Here is a 20,887-nt window from a genome sequence, read left to right on the forward strand (position 1 = left end):
AAATATAATATACATTAACTACCCATGGTCCCTTATAAATATTTAAAGTTCTTTTTCAGAAGCACAATCACACTGCAGTTATACTATAAACTAAATTTTCAGAAGACAATTAAAAATAAAATACATTAAAGGTATCATAATTCCTGATGAGATATTGCGATGGATTTTAACTCTCACCTTAAACATTCTCATTACAAACATTTACCCATAAGTTGATAATTCTGGGGAACCCTTCTGGGGATTTAGTTTTCATATAATTAATGGCCAGATTAGCATACCTATGTTATTAGAAAGCTCCTACAGAGTTCATTAAATGCATGCAGATTATAAAGTTTTCTTAGACAGATATCTTTTTAAAAGTTTTAATATATCAGTTTTGCCTTAAGATATGTTCTTTAAATTGACAGTTGTTGAGGTATCTAAATACTATCTTCTCATGTTTTCACAGCCTGGATCTGATCTTGAAGCTAGTCTAGGCCTTCTTGCAATCCTTCCCCTAGTATACCATCACTAGCACAAATATGCCATGGCTTATCTTTGATGTTTCCTAAACACAGCAACTGAGACATTTTCCCAGGTGTCATTGCATCTCTAAGATCCGTTTCATTTGCACAGAATAAGGTTCGAATTGGCAGTGCTTAATATCAGGATGATTCAGAAGAGTACCAAGTTCTTTGGTCGCAGTCATTCTTCACCTATCACTACTATCAATGACAAAAAAATAATGGCTTGTCCATCTTTATAATAGTGTTCCCAGGGATTTCTGTATTTTTCTTGACCTGGCATGTCAGACACTATAAAAGACAAACTGGATGATTTGAATTTCTCTGTGCTGAATCCTATCACTGGAACTATACCTTCTGATTGAGCATAAAGGTTTAAGTTCGTTAGATTGATGCTTTGCCACTATTATTCATCCAAGGCACAAAACATGAACCTCGATCTTCTTCAGGCCAAGCAACCTTGAAAGACTATCTAGCAATCCTGCAATGTGACTCAAACATTCACAAACCAGCTGGTCATTGAGGTTAGTTCTGTGGGCCAAGGAGCTGGTGAGAGACAGGAATGGGCGCGCCCGTCACGTCCGTTTATGGATGGGCTGGGTATCTGGCACGGGCATCTCTCAGCCTTTTTCTCTCTATGCCTCCATTGGAAGGATCACTGGTCCTGCACAAAGCTGCCTGTGCAAGTTTGGTTATCTGGTAGCTTCTGTCTCAGCTGGAGCAGGTGCCTAGGACTGTGGTGTTTCCCTGGCAACTGGAGGTTCTTCCTCTGAGGTCAGAGGGCCAGCTGCTGACCTCTTGCTTATCGGACTGAAGAGCTCCTGAAAATGTCATAGGCATACATGGGAGTGTTAAAGAAAGTGTGATCATGGGTAGCATGGTCTAGAGTTCCTTCTTAGTTCTTTTTATTTTTTGGGTTGTATCAGTTAGCTTTTGCTGCAAATAATATATGTCAAAACTTAGTAACTTAAAACTGCCACAATTTATTTACCTCGTAAACATTTTTACTGATTGCTTTGTATATATATTTTTAGGCTGGGCTCCCCAGAAGTAGGTTATGAGGCAAGAACTGCCGTACAGGTGGCATATTTGGGAGAATCCCTTGAAGCATTGGTAGAGGCCTAAGGAGGTCAGACAGGAAAGGAAAGGGATAATATGAGATGTATTGATGAGCACATTATTCCCATGGACAACTGAGTTCTGTTCTCCGGGGGCCTTCTAAAGCATCACCCCATGTAAAGGTGAAGAATTTGGGAAATTTGTCCACCAGTTCCCATCCTCCAGTGGTTGAGGGCTGCTTCTTGCTGCTGTAACTCCCTTGTATTCACGCACCTATCCAGTGTGAGGACCAAGCTTGAAGCAGAAAGTCCAGGTACTTGCACAAAAAAGAGGCCACCTGCCTATGATGATGTCCGACAGATGTCAGGGAGGAACCACAACATCTGCCTCAGAAATCCCCGTTTGGGACTCGGCCGATCTCAACCCTTGGGAAGTTTCCCCTGACACACAGAGGCAGAGTTAGGGTCTCCCTTCTCTGCCTCTCGGTCCTCTTAAGTGCATTTCACTAAGTTTTTGTTCCTTTGCCTGCTCCCTTGAAGTTGGCTTATCAGGTCCTTGAAAGTAGTGATGAAATTCCGAACATACTAACACAAAATGTGGTGCCTTGGCATATTGAATAGTTTAAGCTGAAGGAATTTGAGAAACAGCAGATGCAGGAAGGACTCTCTGACTCTCCACCCCTCCCTCTCCTCTGAGACTGGTCATAGGACCTTTAAGAAGTGAGAGCTGCCCTCCCCACACCCAAGGAAAAAAACATCCTTATCTCTGAAGGCCAAGAAATGCTGAAGGGAATCTGAACAAAGAGGCCTCTATACATCGCCCCAATTTACTACCCTTAGTTCATACCTTTTGTCCTATCATGTTTCCCATGACTCTCCAGTTCTTCCTCAAAGCTAGTATGAAACCACTCAGGTTTAACCATTTCTTTGGGTCTTCATGTGTTTTTAATGAAAGCTGCCACGTCACCTAAAATTTCTATTCAGTAAATGCGTACGCTTTTCTCTTGTTAATCTGTCTTTCATCAGTATAAGGTACAGGGCCCCAGCCAGAGAACCTGGGAGGGTACTAGAGAAAAGAATTTTTCCTCTCCTTCAGTAGATTGTACATACTCATTTTTTTTCACCCTCTATTCCCACCTCAAGTGCCTGGCATGGAGATGACACTTTATATGTTGATTGGATGCACAAGTGGGTGCTTTACCTTTTTATCTTTTAAAAGACCTCACATAGAGGAAACTCCAAAGATACTTATTGAATGAAAGAAGCCTTATGATTGATGTGAGTATAAATTGGACCATTATTAACTTTAAAATAATTTCATTATATCAGAATGCCCAAAGTATTTTTTTAAATTTTTAAAAAAATAACCTTATCTAAAAAGTTACATTAATAAATAAAACTAAGGTGACCCATACTCAAATTTTCTTCCTTGTCACAAGAGAGTAATGTTTTATTATACTTTCCTTTTTTGATGTGTAGACTTGGTTGTGTGGTTTAAGTTTGTTATGTATTTGCCTTATATAAAGAAGAAAAATTTAAATATAAATAAGCCTTGTTTTTTGAAAATTTTATAATTCAAGCTCATTAAAAATCATGTAAGCCTCCATCTGCCATACCCTCTTCCTTCTTTTAACATTTTAATGTGGTCTTCTGACAGTAATATTTTTTAGTTCATTTCTCTTGTTTTTAATGAGACGCATTTTGATGATTGAAAGGAACTCCAGTAGTATACCTAATTTTGAAAGAATGCACAATCAATGTCACACGAAAGGAGTTATATCTGGTACAAAATAACATTTTCCGTAGATAAGCTGACATTCTTCATGGGAAAAAAAGGTAACACTCTACATTCTTCACTTTTAAAATGGAAAATGTGTTGTTATTTGTATTTGGATGCTGCTCTCTACAATGGAAAGAACACTGGTCCGGATGACAAAGCTGTGTTCTGACCCCGGCCTTGCCGTTGCAGGCCTTCGGGAATGCTACGCACACAGAACACCTCGGAGCCCCAGCTTCCTTTCCTGCATTATGAGGAGTTAGAAGAGAGGTCTCTATCAGCTTTGAAACTTAGAAATTCAATACTTCTACGCCACCACTGCAGCTCTGGTGACTAAGTGAAAATACTAAGCTTTATTACATTTTAACTAATACCCTCATCTATTCTTTTTCAAACATTAGGGTTTGATTATGTTTGTAAATAAAGGACATCACTAGTTAAGTGGTTTTCTACCGTTGTTGACCATGCCCTCAGGAGTAATCATTCTTTGATGATATGGAGGATGGAAAATGTTTAAGAGTTCAGGTAGCTATTCTCATGTGCCCCTGATCCTTTCAGATTCTCATTCTGGTTCAACATTCTCTTCCTTTGGAGGAATTTCTCCTCCCTCCACCTGACCACCACTCCATATATTGTAGTAGGATTTTCTATCACAGTACCTTTTCTTCTCTTGCCACAGCAACGAACATTTGACACAGTGGCCACAATGCTTGGTCCAGGGGATAAACATGTGACCCAAACTAGGCCAATTAGGGTTTTCTGTAGAATTTTCTAGATTCAGAATGTATCTGCATGGGGAATGACTCTCTTTGGATTTTGTGTTAGGATGCATACCAGTAACAGTTGAAAAGTATTTAATTTGCCATGCCCAGAAGGTTACTTCAAGTAGGAGAGAATGGGCCAATATACAAGTAGAAGCACAGATCAACAGAGATGAGGGATAGATGGAAAGCCAAAGGGTATTGAGTTTCTGGTTGCAGCCCCTAATTCTGGACTTCCTGCAGCTTCTCATTCAGCTTTTGGAACATGTTCCTTTTCATTTCATCATCCCTGATTCTTTGATTCTGTCTAACTCCCAACCCTTGCTTTATATCCTCTGGCTCTGACCCACCTTGGTGTTGGCTTTTGTATCCCCTCCGTCAGTTTTGTGAGCTATCCTAAGAACCTTCTGTAGGTAGGTTAATAAATCCCTTTCTTTGTTTATGACAGTTTGATTTGGATTTTAGGGGTTTTTTTGCAAAACAAAACAAACCCTCTTGACTAATAACAAATGTGAGTGCATGAATGGCCTCAAGATAACTGAGACTGAAGCAAATACACTTCTGTGAGCCACCATATCAGGAACCTATTTGTTAAAGATTGATTGATTGATTGATTGATTGATTGATAGAGAGAGAGAAGGGAGGGAGAAAAAAAGGGAGAGAAACATCCATCGGTTTTCTCTTGCACACACACTGACTGGGCACCAAACCTGCAACCCAGGCCTGTGCCCTGACTGAGAATCAACTCAGTGACCTTTCACTTTATGAGATGATGCCCAACCAACTGAGCCACACGGGTCAGGTCAGGAGCCTAATTTGTTTAACCACCACTTCCTGACTATTCATTCATTCATGAAATTACCTCTTCATTGGGTCTAGGAAATAAGGGGAGGGAACTTGTTCTTAAAATGATTCATGAATGCAAGAGTCTATTGATACTGTTGCTACCCTCAATGCCTTAAGTTCTGTAGTCTTTTCATATCATGTTGTGAAACCAATTAGAATGAGCAAGTATATACCTACATTTCCAAAGTCCCCTTATGGTTTCTATTAACCCATCAAATGGAGCTCTTCCACCTATTCAAACAGGAGGACACAGCTATGGCATTCTGCTACTCTTCCTGGACTTCCAGTCTCTTTTCATGTGCCTGATGGGAGCTGTTCTTATTTTCATCATTCTTGGTTGCTTAGCTCTTGCTTTGGGTACCCTGGCTTTGACAAATGATTTAACTACAGAACTATGTGGAAGTGGGGTGGTTTGCAAAAGTTCCTTTTTTCTCTCAAATTAGATGAGATGTTAATGCATTGACCCATTGATTTAAAAAAAAGCAAACAAAAAACCAGCCTATTTACTTTCAAAACTGAGAGGTGTTAGTAATTTGAGATTGTTGTATTAGTTCTTTTAAATTAATCTTTCAAGCCCACCCCCAAAGATCTCTTTTATCTCATCCTAAATTAATCAAAACAATGCCCATATGGTGGCTGTGTAATATCTTTGGAAACATCTTGGTCCACCAACTTTCTTAAGGCTTCCTCTCAAGTTTAAGGATATTGTATATTAGCAAAAAAAAGAAAAAAAAGATAAAAGGTTTATTCAACATTGGGTAGATTCATAGCAAGTAATATATAGAATCCTAAAAGGAGACACTCAATAGAACCTGCAGGCCAATTAAGAATATTTCAAAATGAAGCTTTAAAAATATCTGTTTTAGAAATTAACATGAATATTTGAGTATGGAGAATTCTCATACAAGCTGCAGTACTTTTAGAGACTGACTTTATGAGTATTCTGAAACATGCAGAACACATTACTTGCAAAGTTGTCTTTTATACTCATAATTCCTCAATATAATGACTTGAGAAAGCAGTTATGAAATTTCCACTTGGGATCACCATGGCTCCAGCAGTTGATCCTGGGAACAACTTTTGATTTTCCATCTTAATGATGTTGATGATACAATGAGGGGAAAAAACCTTTTCCTCTCCTTGACAACTTCAGAAAATATGTTTGCTGTTATAGTGTATTTTGTTTTACATTTTGTCTTTTTATTTTTATAACTTATCTTTCAGAAAAGAATTTTTAAGGCTTTTTGATTAAAAATAATGTTATTAAATTATATGGGAAATGTTATTAAAAATAAAAATAACTCCTCATAAATCACCACACTAACAAAACAATCTGGTTTACCTTTGTGAATTTTGTATTTGTCTTTGTTCATATTTATATATTTTACACAGTCCTTCAGAATGCACATGAAATTTGCATATCTGCCCTTTTACTCCACCTTCATTGTAAAATTTTAAAATAATATATAGTTAATATGCAGATCTATAGTGAACATTTTTAAATCCCTGTTGTTAGACATGTTGGATATTTGTAAATGCTGCTGTTCTAGGTATGTTTTGTGGAAGCTGTTAAAGACCTGGAGCCAGCCCAAATGAAAGGAGAGCTGGGATCCAGCATTCTTGATATTCTTACTAAACTAACCCTATCCTCACCTGCATCTTTCCTCTAAATATTTTAGACAATGTCTTTTGCTTATTTGTGATCATCCACAGTCATTTTGTACAGGCCATTGCTACAGATTGTGGCCATGGTGACTGTAAAATATTAACTATACTGTAGTGGTTTTCAGTTTGGGTTCTGAAGACTTCCAAAGGCTTCCATTAAAGGGGTGGGGTGAATGGTTGAGATTCCCAATTCCTACTCCAGCTCCAACCAGAGCAGTTCTGTTTAATCAGGGTCCAGCATTAAATAAAAGTTTGAATACAGCCGGTCTAAATCACTGAGGTTCCCTGAGGTGGCAAGGGAACACAAGTGGGGATCACTCAAGTATTTGAGGATTCAGAGATTTTGGTGGCATAAACTGGTGTAGACACCTTGGAAAAAAGTTCAAGGGTTCCTCCATTTATCAAATTATCACATGACTCAGCAATTCCGCACCTAGGTATCTGCAAGAGAAATGAGAACATTTGTCCACACACATACAAAACTTGTACATGAATATTCATAACAGCATTATCCAGAATAGCCCAAAAGTGGAAACAACCCAAATGTCTATTATCTGATGAGCAGATAAATAAAATATGGCATATGCATAGAATAGAATATTATTCAGCAATAAAAACAAATGAAGTCCTGATAGATGCAAAACATGGATTCACTTTTACAACATCATGCTAAGTGAAAGAAGCCAGGTATAAAATATCACATATTATATGATTACATTTCTATGAAATGTCCAGAATAAGCAAATCCCTAGAGACAAACAGTAGATTAGTGGTTGCTTAGAAGGGCGTGGGGAGGGGTGTTGTGGAATGAAGAGTGAGAGCTAATGGGTATCAGATTTCTTCTAGGGGCTAAAGAAATGTTTAGAATGAAATGTGGTAGTGGTTGCACAGCACTAAAAATTACTGAATAACACACTTTACATATGTAAATTATATCTCAATAAAGCTGTCAAAGGAGGGAAAAAAAAGAAATAGAACATTGTCAACATCCAGGAAGATCCTCTGTCTTAGGTTAGGTTCCCTGGAAACAACCAGAGAGGGTGATTCTTATACAAGAGTCTTCCTGAGGGAGTGCTGTGAGGAGAAGCTGAGTGAGGAAAGCAGCAAAAAGCTACGAGTGGTCTAAGTGTGGATTAGCCTCAGCCTGATCCAATGGGAGCTCTGGAACATGAATAGAACCACAGTGTGGTCCCAAATGGAAGCAAGGGAGTTGGTCTCTTTTAAAAAAATATCTTTGTTAGTCAACAGGCGATCATTGGCTGTGAGCTTCCTCCCCTTCACACAGATGTGTGTGTGCATACATGCATGAGTGTGCGTGCATGTGTAAAACTTCTTGAGTAGGTCAGCTTCCGTTTGACCGAAACCAATTCTAGAAGGGACATCTATGACCTATTAGCAGCTGGCAATCACAACAGCGGGAGGGTGATGCCCCAGCCAGTACAAGGATCTGGGCAGCACACCAATAGTGTCCACTACATGTCCTCATGTCCCATCCCCTTATTACGATCCAGATCCTCCCCATATTCTCCCTTTAGCTGGGCTGTCACCAGCACACGATTCATGGACAATCTGATTTATCTCAGTGTTTTACCTCTTTGAAAACTGTGCTTCATACAGGAGCTATTATGTACCCATTGTGGGTCAAATAATGTATTAGATAAACTCCAGTCATCAATGAAAATGAATAGCACAGGCCTATTTACTTAGTATCAACATAAGTGTTTTCAGACATTATTTCCTTTAAGAAAACCAAGAGTCATAAAAACAGAGAGCATGAAGGTAAGAAAGAAAAAAGTTACTTCCTCATTTAAGAATGCCAAAACCTAGATACGACGTCTTCCACTTCCCTCATCAATATCCCTGATGACAATATTTCTGTGACAGTAGGAATATTCACCAGGAAAGTTGCAGTTATGAGAAGCCAAGGTTTTTAATGCTGAACTAGCTTATGTTCCTGAGCTCATGAACAAGCCCCAAAAGAACTGGCTCTGGGAAAGTTAAAAAAAAGGGTTTTTAAAAAAATTTTATTTAGGCTTAACGAGAAAATCAAGGTTAGAGTGCGTATTAGTTTTATATGGCTGCCTAACAAAATACCATATAGTGACTGAAAATAATCCACATTTGTCAAAAAAAACTATGGTACATATACACAATGGAATACTACGCAGCACAAAGAAAGGAACTCCTACCCTTCACAACAGCATGGATGGAACCGGAGAGCATTATGCTAAGCAAAATAATCCAGAGGGTGAAAGACAAATACCATGTGATCTCACCTATAAGTGGAACCTAATCAACAAAACAAACAAGCAAGAAAAATATGATGAGCAACATTGAAGGAAAAAACAAACCGATAGTAACCAGAGGCGGGGTGAGGGGGGATTATGAGGGAAAAGAAGAGGAATGGTCAAGTCACGGAACAGGTGTAAAGGCCCCATGGACAAAGCCAACGTGGGGAAGGATTGAGGGAGGGAGGTGGGGGTGGGTGGGGCAGGGGAAAGTGGTGGCGGGAAAATGGAGGCAAATGGATTTGAACAATTAAAAAATTAAAAAATTTAAAAAATAAAATAAAAAGGGGAAAAAAGATACTTATAACATGGGCTTAACTAAATATATAACATAAATAAAAAACCAAACTTGTATGTATAGTTAAAAAAAAAAGAAAAGAATCCACATTTGTTATCTCGCAGCTTCCGTGGGTCAGTAGTCCAGGACCTACTCTCTGGATCCTCTGCTCAGAGTCTCGCTGGGCTGCAATTAAGTTGTCAGCTGGCACTGCAGTCTCCTCTGGAATTCGGGGTTGTATTCCAAGCTCATGTACTGCTGGCAGAATTCAGGTCATTGTGGTTGTAGGGTTATGGCCCTCAGCTTCTTACTGGCTGTCAGCTGGAGATTGCCTTCAGCTCCCACAGGCCTTCCGCAGTTCCCTGCTACATGACCCTCTCCACGGGCAGTTTGTAATATGGTCACTTCTTCAAAGGCAGCCGGAGAGTTTCTCTCTCTAGTCTGCTAAACTGAAATCTCATGTAACATGAAGTAGTCGTGAGAGTGGCATCCCAGCACATTTGCCATCAGTTGTTTAGAAGCAAGTGACAGTTCCCGCTCAGCTGGGAGGGAGAATTATACAAGGGTGTGACTAGCACTGGGAGGCACCTTAGGAGGTTTTGGACACAAATGGAAATGATTACAAGTTTCTTCACTTTATTTAAAACTTTCTCTAAAGATCTATTGTCTTAATTTAATTTTTTAATGTTTTACTTTTAAATTAAAAAACTTTTTTTGGTAAAAAGATAATTGAATATGGCTTTTTATCTCACCCGGAACATTCATGAGCTACACAGAGTTCCTATGTGATCTGGCTTCCTGGTACTTGCTGCTCCCTCTGCCTGAAAGGGCGCTTACATTACAGAACAGCATGCCATGGTTCCACGCACATAGTAGGTGCTCAACAAACACAGGATGACTAAATGAACAAATGCACGAACAGGGGTATTTTCATGCATACAGCAGACACCTGGCTTTTTTTTTGTACCCAAGAGCAATACCCTGAGTATGCGGTCTCAGCCTAGCTTCCCTGGTAATGGAGGACTCAGGAGGAAAGCAATAGCCTCTTGAGTGCAAAGGTGACAGTAGCATCAAAAGTTATATCTTGGTTGGTGTGGCTCAGTGGACTGAGCACTGGCCTGCCAGCCAGAGTGTTACTGGTTTGGTTCCCAGTTGGGACACATGCCTGTGTTGCGGGCCGAGTGCCCGGAGGGGGGTGCACGAGAGGCAGCCACACATTGATGTTTCTTCTCTCCCTTCCCCCCCCTTCCCTCTCTCTATAAATAAATAAATAAAATCTTTTTTAAAAAGTTATATCTTGGCTATAGTTTGTAGCATGCACAGTGGGATTCACGGTCAGCTACCCACTCTTCTAAAAATATTAGGTAACATTTAGTTTATAAAAGCATAGGCAATAAAAGTGCGCAGATTGTTACCCCTCTGAGCCACCACTTCTTGGGTTAAGAGCCTGTGTGGTTTATATCAGGTTGATTGCTTATGGAACATAATGGGCACGTATCAGTACAGTCCTACTGGGGCCAACCCAAAGCGCAGATGAACTACTTAGTTCAGTGAGCACATTTCTAAGACTCATGACAAAATGTACTTGAAGTTGATTAATTTTCAGCTCTTGTGGAAAGGATGGCAAGCATGTGTGAAAGAAAAAATTATTTTATCTTAAAGTATTATCTGACTCTTCCATGACAATATCCAAGGGTTTCATTATTCATAGTTCTTCACAATGAGTGTAACAAAGTAATGGGGCATTCAACCATCTATTCTGATGAGTAACTTACCTGGTAAGAAAAGCTTGTGTCTCTATAATTGTAATGCTTAATTGGATGTGTCAATTTGACTGGGCCACAGGGTGCCCAAATATTTGATCAAACATTATTTTGGGTGTGTCCATGTTGGTATTTATGGATGAGATTAACATTTCAATTGGCACACCCAACTAAAGCAGATTGCATTCCCTACTGTGGTTGGGCCTCATCCAATCAACTGAACATCTTTTTTTGTTTGTTTTAAGATTTTATTTACTTACTTTTAGAGAAAGGGGAAAGGAAGGAGAAAGAGTAGGAGAGAAACATTGATTGATCGCCTCTCTCATGTCCCCAACTGGGGACCTGGCCCACAACCCAGGCATGTACCCTGACAGGGAATGGAATCAGCAACCTTTTGGACTGTAGGCAGGTGCTCAATCCACTGAGCCACACCAGCCAGGGCGGAACATATTTAAAAAAAAAAGTATTGGTTATGCTCTTACAGTTGTCCCAATTTTTCCTCCTTTGCTCCTCTCCACCCAGCCCACCCACCACTTCCACAGTTAATCCCCAAACTGTTGTCCATGTGTCCTTCATATATGTCCTTTGACTAGTCCCTTCACCTTCTTTCAATCAGTCCCCACTTCCCCCCTCCCTTCTTACAGCTGCCAGTCTGTTCTATGATAACATCTTATGCGCTGAGGAGTACCAAAATAAGGGAATTTACATTGGCATAATACTATTGATTACACTATAGACCTTGCTTGGATCTCATCAATTTTCACATTCACCCCTTTTTTGGTGCTATAACGTTTTATTACATTTGTACATTTATGTAATCACCACAGTAATCAAGATATGATTGGTTCCATCTACATACAATTTCTTTATTAAACTCTTATGAAATTATCCAATTTGAGCATGACTTCTGTTTCCGGCCAGCATCCCTACTGATGGACACTTAGATTTTTCACATTCCAAGAGTGGAAAAGATCTATCCTTTTGTTTGTGGGTGAAGGCCAAGAAGGCAGCAAGCCTCTGGCAGAGGAGGGTGCAGTATGGTAGCTGCCAAGTAAACTGGCAATTGAGCCACTCTTGCCAAAGAATACCTGAAATAGTTTCCACAGTGATATGGGAGATAATATGAAGGTTTGATTTTATGACTGTTTTTCTTAAGCCTAACCAGGTATCCAAATCACCCAGAGAGCACTGAAAAAATCCATCAATCAACCAACCAACCAACCAACCAACAAACAAACAAACAAAACAAAAACAGAGACTTGGACCCCATCCCCAGAAGTTTTGATTCATTTTGTCTGGGGTAGAATCCAAGGATTGGCATTTTTTACAAGTTCTCCAGCTGATCCTAATGTGCAGCCAAGATTTTATGACATCTGGGCTTTGCATCTTAATTAGAAAAGCCATTCCTACTCAAAACTATACTTTTTAAGAAAGACAACTTCAAACTTTCTTGTATATTTGCTTTAATTTTTATTGAATTTAAATCTTTAATATAGCTTGACTTTATTTTTGTTATAGGGAGTGAGAAGTAAATTCATTTTAATTTTTCCCACACAGGTATTTTGCTGTTGTACTATAAGTTATTGAATAATCTATATTCTTTCCACTGATATAAAGTGTTATTCCAATGATTTACTAAATCCCTGAATTGTTTTACTTTATTTCAATATTCTATATTTGGTTGCTTTGGTCTATCTAATAGGTGCCAGAATCAAACTATTTTAATTCTGTTCATTTTTATCATGGTTTAATTTATGATAGAAGTAGAGAGAACTGATGTTTTAAGATATTGACTCTTTCTATTGAAAAAACTTATTTTTAAGTTGCTTCTCTCTGTCTCCTTTCCAGTAGAGTTCTAAAGTTTTCTTCATATAGATTCTGTACTACATACAGGTTAAAAATATACATGTTTTAAAAAATGGACCAGTTCCCTACCCACTAAAATTAATTTTTAGCCAGAGGCTAAAAAAAATTAGCCTATGTAATTTACCCTTGATCATTAATAATGAAAATAACTGTTTGTCTTGTGTTATTTATTATGAGAATAGAACATTTCTTTATCATCTGTCATGATTAGCAAATGTGTGCTACATTATCAAAACTTCTGGTATATCTATCATACATGGAATAGTAATTTTTAAAACCTAGAACTTAATAAAATACTAAACACTACAACAAGAATATAAAATTTATTTTTTGAACACTCAGAAACTGTATGTCATTATAATGAGCATGACTCACTGTAGATATTAATGGAAAGTTTAGATGAGAAAAATGTCAGATAAAATGACTTTTCAGAAAGCAGGGACTCCCTACCAAGACTCAGGATGAAAGCTACTCATTTTTACTACCTTCTTCCCTAAAAGATAAAAGTCTTATGACCGTGAGATACATATATTTTGGCTTTCTAAAATAAATGATGGGATAAATCCATTTCAAGACCTAAATGCTCCAATTTTTTCTAAAGCTGTAAATATTCAGAACTGATAGATTTGAATCCATTTGCTGGGAGTCCTTTGTTTATACCCAAAGCTGTACCTAAGGAATGCCTAGACTAATTACCCTATGTCTGCTAAAGGCTTTTAATCAGTTAAGTGGGCATTTTTTCGTGATTTCATAAAGAGATAACATTTTAAAGTAAATGGTGAAAATTCTGGAATAGGAAGAAGGGAAACACCCACATAAACTTTAGAAATGCTACTTGGATATGCATATGGCAATATGTAATATTATAGTCAGTAGGAGTATTATAAATTGCAAAGGAATAGCCATGACTGAGCAATGCTTTTTATGTAATGTTATCAGGGAAAATTAAAATATTCATGGTTACTATGTGTGTGTATTTTATGAATATATTTATGCATATATGTGAATTTATGCATATGTATATATGTATATACAAAGTCCATAATCACATTAGAGCATTCTTCAGGAAATAAATAGGCAGTGTGAACCTTGGGGTAACATTTCTGGGGCTAAATCACTAGCAAATATTGGTCTAACTGACTGTAGAAACTTAACTTTAAACTTTTGTTATGTAGTGAAACACTGTTGAAGTCATATGGTTTTGTCTTCCCTTGATTTTTAAGCTACTAACTTACAGAAAAGTGGATTGATCATTGTATTTAGATATGCTTTCTTCAAAAAAAAGAGTGCTTTATCCCCATTGTAAATAAGACAAAGAGTAGCTCCCCTTAAAAAGAACAATGCAGTTGTCTGTATACTTTTGGATACCTAATTGTAGAATGCTGGAAACTGGCCAGCATGACTTGGAAATCAGAGGCAGACCACTGAAACCTTGCTGCTGCCCTTAGGCAATGACTTTGTCCCACCGGCATCTTACCACTTCTACAATAGAGACAATCATTGTTCACACTTGCTTTCACACAATCACTGACCCTCCTCTGTGTGCCACACAGTATAATAGAGTAATGAAGCATTCGTACCAGCAACTCTTGCCTTCCGTGTGAAGAGCTGGGTGAATTCTAAGCAAGTGTTTAATTTAGTACTTTGAAAGTATGCATTTCATTTTTGACCACAAAATAACTAAATTATGTATAGCTATACAAATACTCTATAATTATGACTTGGTTTTAAACTTTCAATACTATCACAACACTAAAAAAGATTAAGGTTACTTTTGTGGATGAAGTATTTTTATGTTTCCAGTAGGAAGTAAAGTAACTGTTATCTTATTTCTGCTAACTGGAGGAGGGGGGTTGTTCCATAAACCTAACATAATTTAAAGAGCTTTTCTCCTTTTAATTTTCTTCAGGCAAACTAGACTCAAGAGATAAAAGAATATAGTGTAGGGGATTAAAATTTTTCTCTACCCTCCTAGGTTCTTTTGCTTGGTCTAATAATAAAACTAACATCAGGCAGATTAACTGGAGAAAAACAAATTTAATTTGGTTTGTATGGGACCCTCACTTGGACACAAGAAGGTCAAAAACAGGCAATTAAGGCTTGTATGCCCTCCTGAGCTAAGGAGAAAGCGGGTAGGAGTCTTGGACTTCAAAGGGAAAGAAGACACAAGATTCCACAGGAAAATGGGGAGAACAAGTGTTTGGTAAACAAATGTTTGCTGTGTCATGCAGTAGCAATGGCAGGTAGAGAGGAATTTGAACAAAAGGACCTGCGAAGGTCTCCCAGCCCAGGTGCTTAACCCAAACTCTATAGTTCTATCTAGTGATGGGGCACTTTCTGGACCAGACCATTTAGCTAATTTTTTTTTCCACTGTTGTTTTAAATTGACGTTCAAATACATTTGTCTCCATTTTTCTGCCACCACTTTCCCCACCCACCCACCCCCACCTCCCACCTTCAATCCTTCCCCACTTTGGCTTTGTCCATGGGTCCTTTATACATGTTCTTTGATGACACTTCCCCTTCTTCCCCGCCCCTTAACCCCACCCCCCTACCCCTCTGGTTACTGTCAGTTTGTTCTTTATTTCCATGTCTCTGGGCTGTTAAGGGGGAGGTAAAAAGTTCATCCTGAGTCTTTTGAGCTGTGATGGACTTCAGCTCAAAATAATCCACATGCTAAAGTGGCGTATTTGGGTGCGACCTAGTCTGCTCCCCTTCAGTAGAAAACATTTCTGTGGAGGTATACATAGGAATAAAGGTCATTCAACTTTTCTTACTGTCAAAATTTTGTGTGGCTTGATGGTGTTATGGACGGATGACTAAAAGTGAGTCATGGCAGGTAGTCATGTCCTAGGCCCTCATCTTCCTTGACAAAGGTCAGTTTTTACCTTAAATGAACCTGTCTATTGTCTTTTTGCATCTAGGATAACATACCTTTGGAATGTCAAAGCAATCCCCACTTTCCAGACCCCTCAGGGCACAATCTCCCACTAGAGCCCGAGACCGTGGAACCCCTCATTGTTATTTTGTTCCCCACATACCATCTCTATGTGCTGTAAATGTACCTGTTACTATCCTGTACCCAACAAGGTAAAAGAAGTATGTCTCTCCATTTTACTTTTTATCCAATCTCAGAGATTTCCCACTTTGCTTGCTCCTGCCTCCCTAACCTACCGCCAATGGATTTTATGTAATCCTCTCCCTTACATCTTCTCCTTTGATTCTGCTGTACAAAATAAAGAGTAAAACTATCATTTTTTGAAGAATTGACTCAATCTTTTGAGATTTTGCTTCTGGTCAATTGTCATCATTTGGCCCAAATAAACTCTTATAAGACCTTTTCTTAGGCTGGATGTACTTTTGTCAACAATATGAAATGGAAAAGTTAATTTTTTTTCTTAGTGTATAACAGCAGCACTAGCTATATAATTTGTGAAAATGCAGGGCCCCTTGTTAAAAATTTTTTAAAGAATTTCAAGACAACAACAGATCCCTAAACCAATGAAGGAGAGTGGAATTCACCACTTAAAAATATGCCTTTTTGGCATAACGATTATTTTTACCTGGTTATTTTCAACAGATAGCAGATACAACAAAAACTCTAAAACCGTTACTGAATGTGGACCTGTTGGGGGTGGGGAGCCCCAAATGCTATTACCAGAACAACGCCCCTCCGTTCCCGGGGTCCCTCTCTTCTAGGTCCTTGGCCCACTGCCCTTAAAAATTATGGCTTTTAATAGCAGAGTTTGGGGAAAAGGAAAGGAATTATTTATTCAAAAGTTATACAGGTTTTGATTAATGGCTAAATGTCGCTGTTAAATCTCAAAATCCCTTTAAAACATCCACCACCACACACAGTCCTGCCTTCCCCTCTTTGCCCAGTCAGGCCAGTCAGGGGTACCGTCCTTCAGAAGAAAAAGAACAGAAGTCCGGACCTCAGCAAGGTAGGCCTCTAGTTATTCCCAGCACCATCCGTTGCATTGCCGCGATCTCCGGTTCTTAATTAAGAATCATATGGCACCTTCTCATTGCCCACTAGCAAGGGTCCTTTCTCCCCTTTCCTTCCCGCGTGGTCTTTGCATTGTTCCCTTGCAGTGGACGTGCAGCACACCATCTCTGTAACCAGGGGGAGCCGCCTGCCCAGTTACATCCTGGGTTAAAGTTATACAACCTTCCCGGTTACCCTTGTTGATATGCAAAATAACCACCTTTGCACAGAAGGTTTGAAGCTATCCTCCTGTTATTGACATGCAAAATGACTCTCAATGGCCCTGCTCCAAGTCCAGTATGAAGCTGGACTGTTATTGACATTCAAAGTAACTCTCAATGGTCCTCAACCTTTTACTGACATACAAAATGACTTTCAATGGCCCTGCTCCCTGTCTCCCATCCCCCATGGCAGCCTGCCTTGGAAGGAGTGAGAATATCCTATACATTTCTTGGACACCCCAATTTCTGGACCCCATTACACATCCCTTTTGAGGGGCTCAGCTGCACCCTGTTACTTGGTTACAAAACCAAGTAAAAGTTACCCATTTGTAACAGCCATTTACACTTATAATGGAAACTTCCATTTGTAAGGGTGTTTATCATGTTTTTGCAACGGGGCACATCCAGGGCCCTTCCCCCAAGAGTATTTGTAACGGGGTCCAGAGATGGGGGTGTCCAAGAAAAATATATTCTCCCCACCCCAGGGCTTGCCACCATGGGGGATAGGAGCCTTGAGCAGGGCCACGGAGAGTCGTTTTGCATGTCAATAACAGAATAGCTTCATTCCTTATATGCAAATAGGGTTGTTTTGCATATCACCAAGGCTAGTCAGGAAGGTTTAAAAGACTTAATGCAGAATGGAACTGGGAGAGGAAGGAGGAAAGACAGGGGCCTGCAGGAGAGACAAAGGGACACAGACTCTGAGGAACAATGTGAAGACCAGGCGGGAAGAAAGAGGGGAGAAAGGACTCTTGCTCGTGGGCCAGGAGAAGGTGCCACATGGTTTTGGACTAAGAGCTGGAGATCGCGGCGGCGCAGCAGATGGTGCTGAGAACCAGGAGATGCCTGCCTAGCCGAGCCCTGGACTTCTTTTCCTTCTAAAGGACGGTACCCCTGTCTGGCCTAACTGGCAAAGGAGGGGAAGGCAGGACTGTGTGTGTGCTGGTGGTTGTTTTAAAGGGATTTTGAGATTTAAGAGCGACATTTAGCCATAAATCAAACCTGTATAACTTATAAATATAGTTCCTTTTCCTTTTCACCAAACTCTGCCATTCAGAGCCATAATTCCAAGGACGGCAGGCAAAGGACCTACAACCGAGGGACCCTGGGGAAGGGGGCGGGGGTGTCTTTTTTTCGGTAAGAGCATCTGGGCACCGCCCCCCACGGGTCCATTGTTCGGTAACATTTTGTTTTGGGTTTGGGTTTTTTGGGGTTTTTTTTTTGCTGTTAGTATTTTGGGTTTTTTTTCCTTAATTTTTATTGAATTTATTGGGGTGACATTGGTTAATAAAATTTTATATATATATGTTTCTTTGGAAAAGTGTATTCAGTTCCTTTGCCCATTTCCTAATTGGATTGTTCGTTTTTTGAGTGTTGAGTTTTATAAGTTCCTTATCTTCTCCAAAGAGGACATACAGATGGCCAATAGACATGAAAGGATGGTTATCATCACTAATAATCAGAGAAAAGCAAATTAAAAGCATAATGAGATACTACCTCATACCTGTTAGAATGGCTATCATCAATAAATGAACTAATAAGTGTTGGCAAGAATGTAGAGAAAAAGGAACCCTTGTGCACTGTTGATGGGAATACAGATCGGTGCAGCCACTGTGGAAAACAGTATCAAGTTACCTCAAAAAATTAAAAATGGAACTGCCTTATGACCCAGCAATTCCACTTCTGGGAATATATCCAAAGAAACCCAAAACACTAATTCAAAAGAATATATGCACCCCTATGTTCACTGCTAACATTATTCACAATTGCCAAGTTTTAGAAGCAGCCCCAGTGCCCACCAGAAGATGAGTGGATAAAAAAAGCTATGGTACATTTACGCAATGGAATACTACTCAGCCATAAAGAAGGAAATTGTACCCTTTGCAAATAGCATGGATGGACCTGGAGAACATTATGCTAAGTGAAATAAGCCAGTCAGAGAAAGACAAATACCATATGATTTCACTTCTATGCAGAATCTAAAGAAAAAAAATACACTAACAAACAAAGAAGGACAGACTCATGCATAGAAAGAACAGAATGAAGGCGTACAAAGGGAGAGGGGGTTGCAGGCTGGGTGAGAAGGGTGAAGGGATTAAGCAAAGAAGGAGAAGAAAGACTCATGGACACAGACAACAGTATAGTGATTGCCAGAAGGAAGTAGAAGGTAAAGGGGAAGTCCTAAACTGGAAAGGGCGGAGCCTAATTGGTAAAGGCAGAAACCTTCAGGAGAAAAAACTAGGAAGATCTGGATAAGCTGGCAAGACTCAGCCCACCGACCTTGTCCTTGTCTAATTACTTAATAAAATATATACAATCTAGCAAGTTTATAACTTCCACTACATCGTTTTGGTGAGATGTTATCCTACTAGGGATTATTCCCATTCCTGGGAAACACTATCTCATATGGCTGACTAGCCATTTTCAGTCAGCACAATGAACGGATCGCCCACTAGGAAAACTGAATTACTTTAGGGAAACACTCATCTGTCCTTATTGAACACTTGTACTCAGCAGCTTTTCTGTTATTGATCTTTAAGGACACATACTATGATACGTGTCAATGCTGCTGTGCTAGAACCAAAGCAAGTTAATTATGCCTGCCCCCAACTCATGCCATTTGCCACCCTTGGTGTAGCTTTATAAACAAAGTTTTTGAAACCCTATCTATTTGCCTGTAGAGAAGCTGCTAATCTAGTCTTGCATTTGTTTTTCTGTTTTACATATTTTCAAACATCTCAGTGTGATTCTAGGCATGAACAAGGACTATGATTGGCCCACCTGCAATTTCCTTCCTTGATTCAGTTTGTTTATTTATTATATACTTAATATATGGTAGGCACTGTTCCTCATGCTTTACAAATAGTCACTCATTTAATCCTTCTAAGGCCCTTCAGGTAGGGGTTATTATTACCACCCTTTTGTAGGTGGGGAAACCAAAACATGGAGAGGTTAAGTAACTTGCTAAATGTCACACAACTAGTGAGTCGAGAAGCCAAATTTTGAACTCAGGAAGTATAGCTCCAGAATTCTTGCCTAGACACTGTGTCCACTGCCCCTTCCTGGTCTCTTCATTCCTTTACTCTTCCACCACCACACTTGACTGAGATGTTCTGACATGTGTGATGCCGTTGTTGGGTCGTGATTTTAGCCAAAGCAATTTCATCAGCATGTTGGTCCTTGACTTCTGGTCAGACTAGCGGGGTGGAGGTGAGGTGGCCTGAGACTGCGGTGAGAGCACCACACATTGGACCATGAGTCCTGGAAGACCCGCAGTTATCATGTAGTTATGGCAGCATGTTTTCTTTCATAGATTTCTCTTCAATGTAGAGTCAGAGGCCTGGATTCAAGTCCTAGGGCCACCGCTTACCACTCCGTATCCTTCCCTTTGTTGCTTATCTCATTCCACAGAGTCCTTTCCTACAAAATGGAAATTAATCATAGTGATTCTCTCCTAGGGCTGTCATGGGGATTGAAAAGGACAGTGCATGTAAATTAATTAGAATGTGTCTGGAATATAATAATTGCTCAGTATACGTGAGCTGGGTTGTGATCACTGCGTTGGCTCTACCAATTTTAGGCATGATTTGTCATGTAAGGCCCAAGCATCAGAGAATAGGTTGCATTTCATTTTCAGCTGAGGCCATTCTCAGGCCACATTTTCTAAACAGTTGCCATCTAATAGTGGTTTATTGATAAGGAAAATGGAAAACATATAACCTTAAGAAAAGGAATACTCTGCTTCTATATTTTAATGGTGAAATGTCTCTCTCGAGCATGCTGATTTGAAGAATAAGGAATAATTTTTTAAGTTGACATTACAAAATGAGTTTCAAAAGTGCCTGACATATAGTAGGTACTCAACAAATACCAC

The 20,887-nt window shown here is 39.4% G+C and overlaps 1 pseudogene; it reads right to left on the reverse strand.

Moving 5' to 3' along the window:
* Positions 1-434: 434 nt before the first annotated feature.
* LOC129076843 (ADP-ribosylation factor-like protein 6) overlaps positions 435-20,887 on the reverse strand; it is a 35,776-nt pseudogene continuing 15,323 nt past the window's right edge.

The sequence above is a fragment of the Pteronotus mesoamericanus genome, unplaced genomic scaffold, assembly GCF_021234165.1.
Source record: "Pteronotus mesoamericanus isolate MK-2021 breed Mesoamerican mustached bat unplaced genomic scaffold, CSHL_Meso_final contig_65, whole genome shotgun sequence".
Classification (NCBI taxonomy): domain Eukaryota; kingdom Metazoa; phylum Chordata; class Mammalia; order Chiroptera; family Mormoopidae; genus Pteronotus; species Pteronotus mesoamericanus.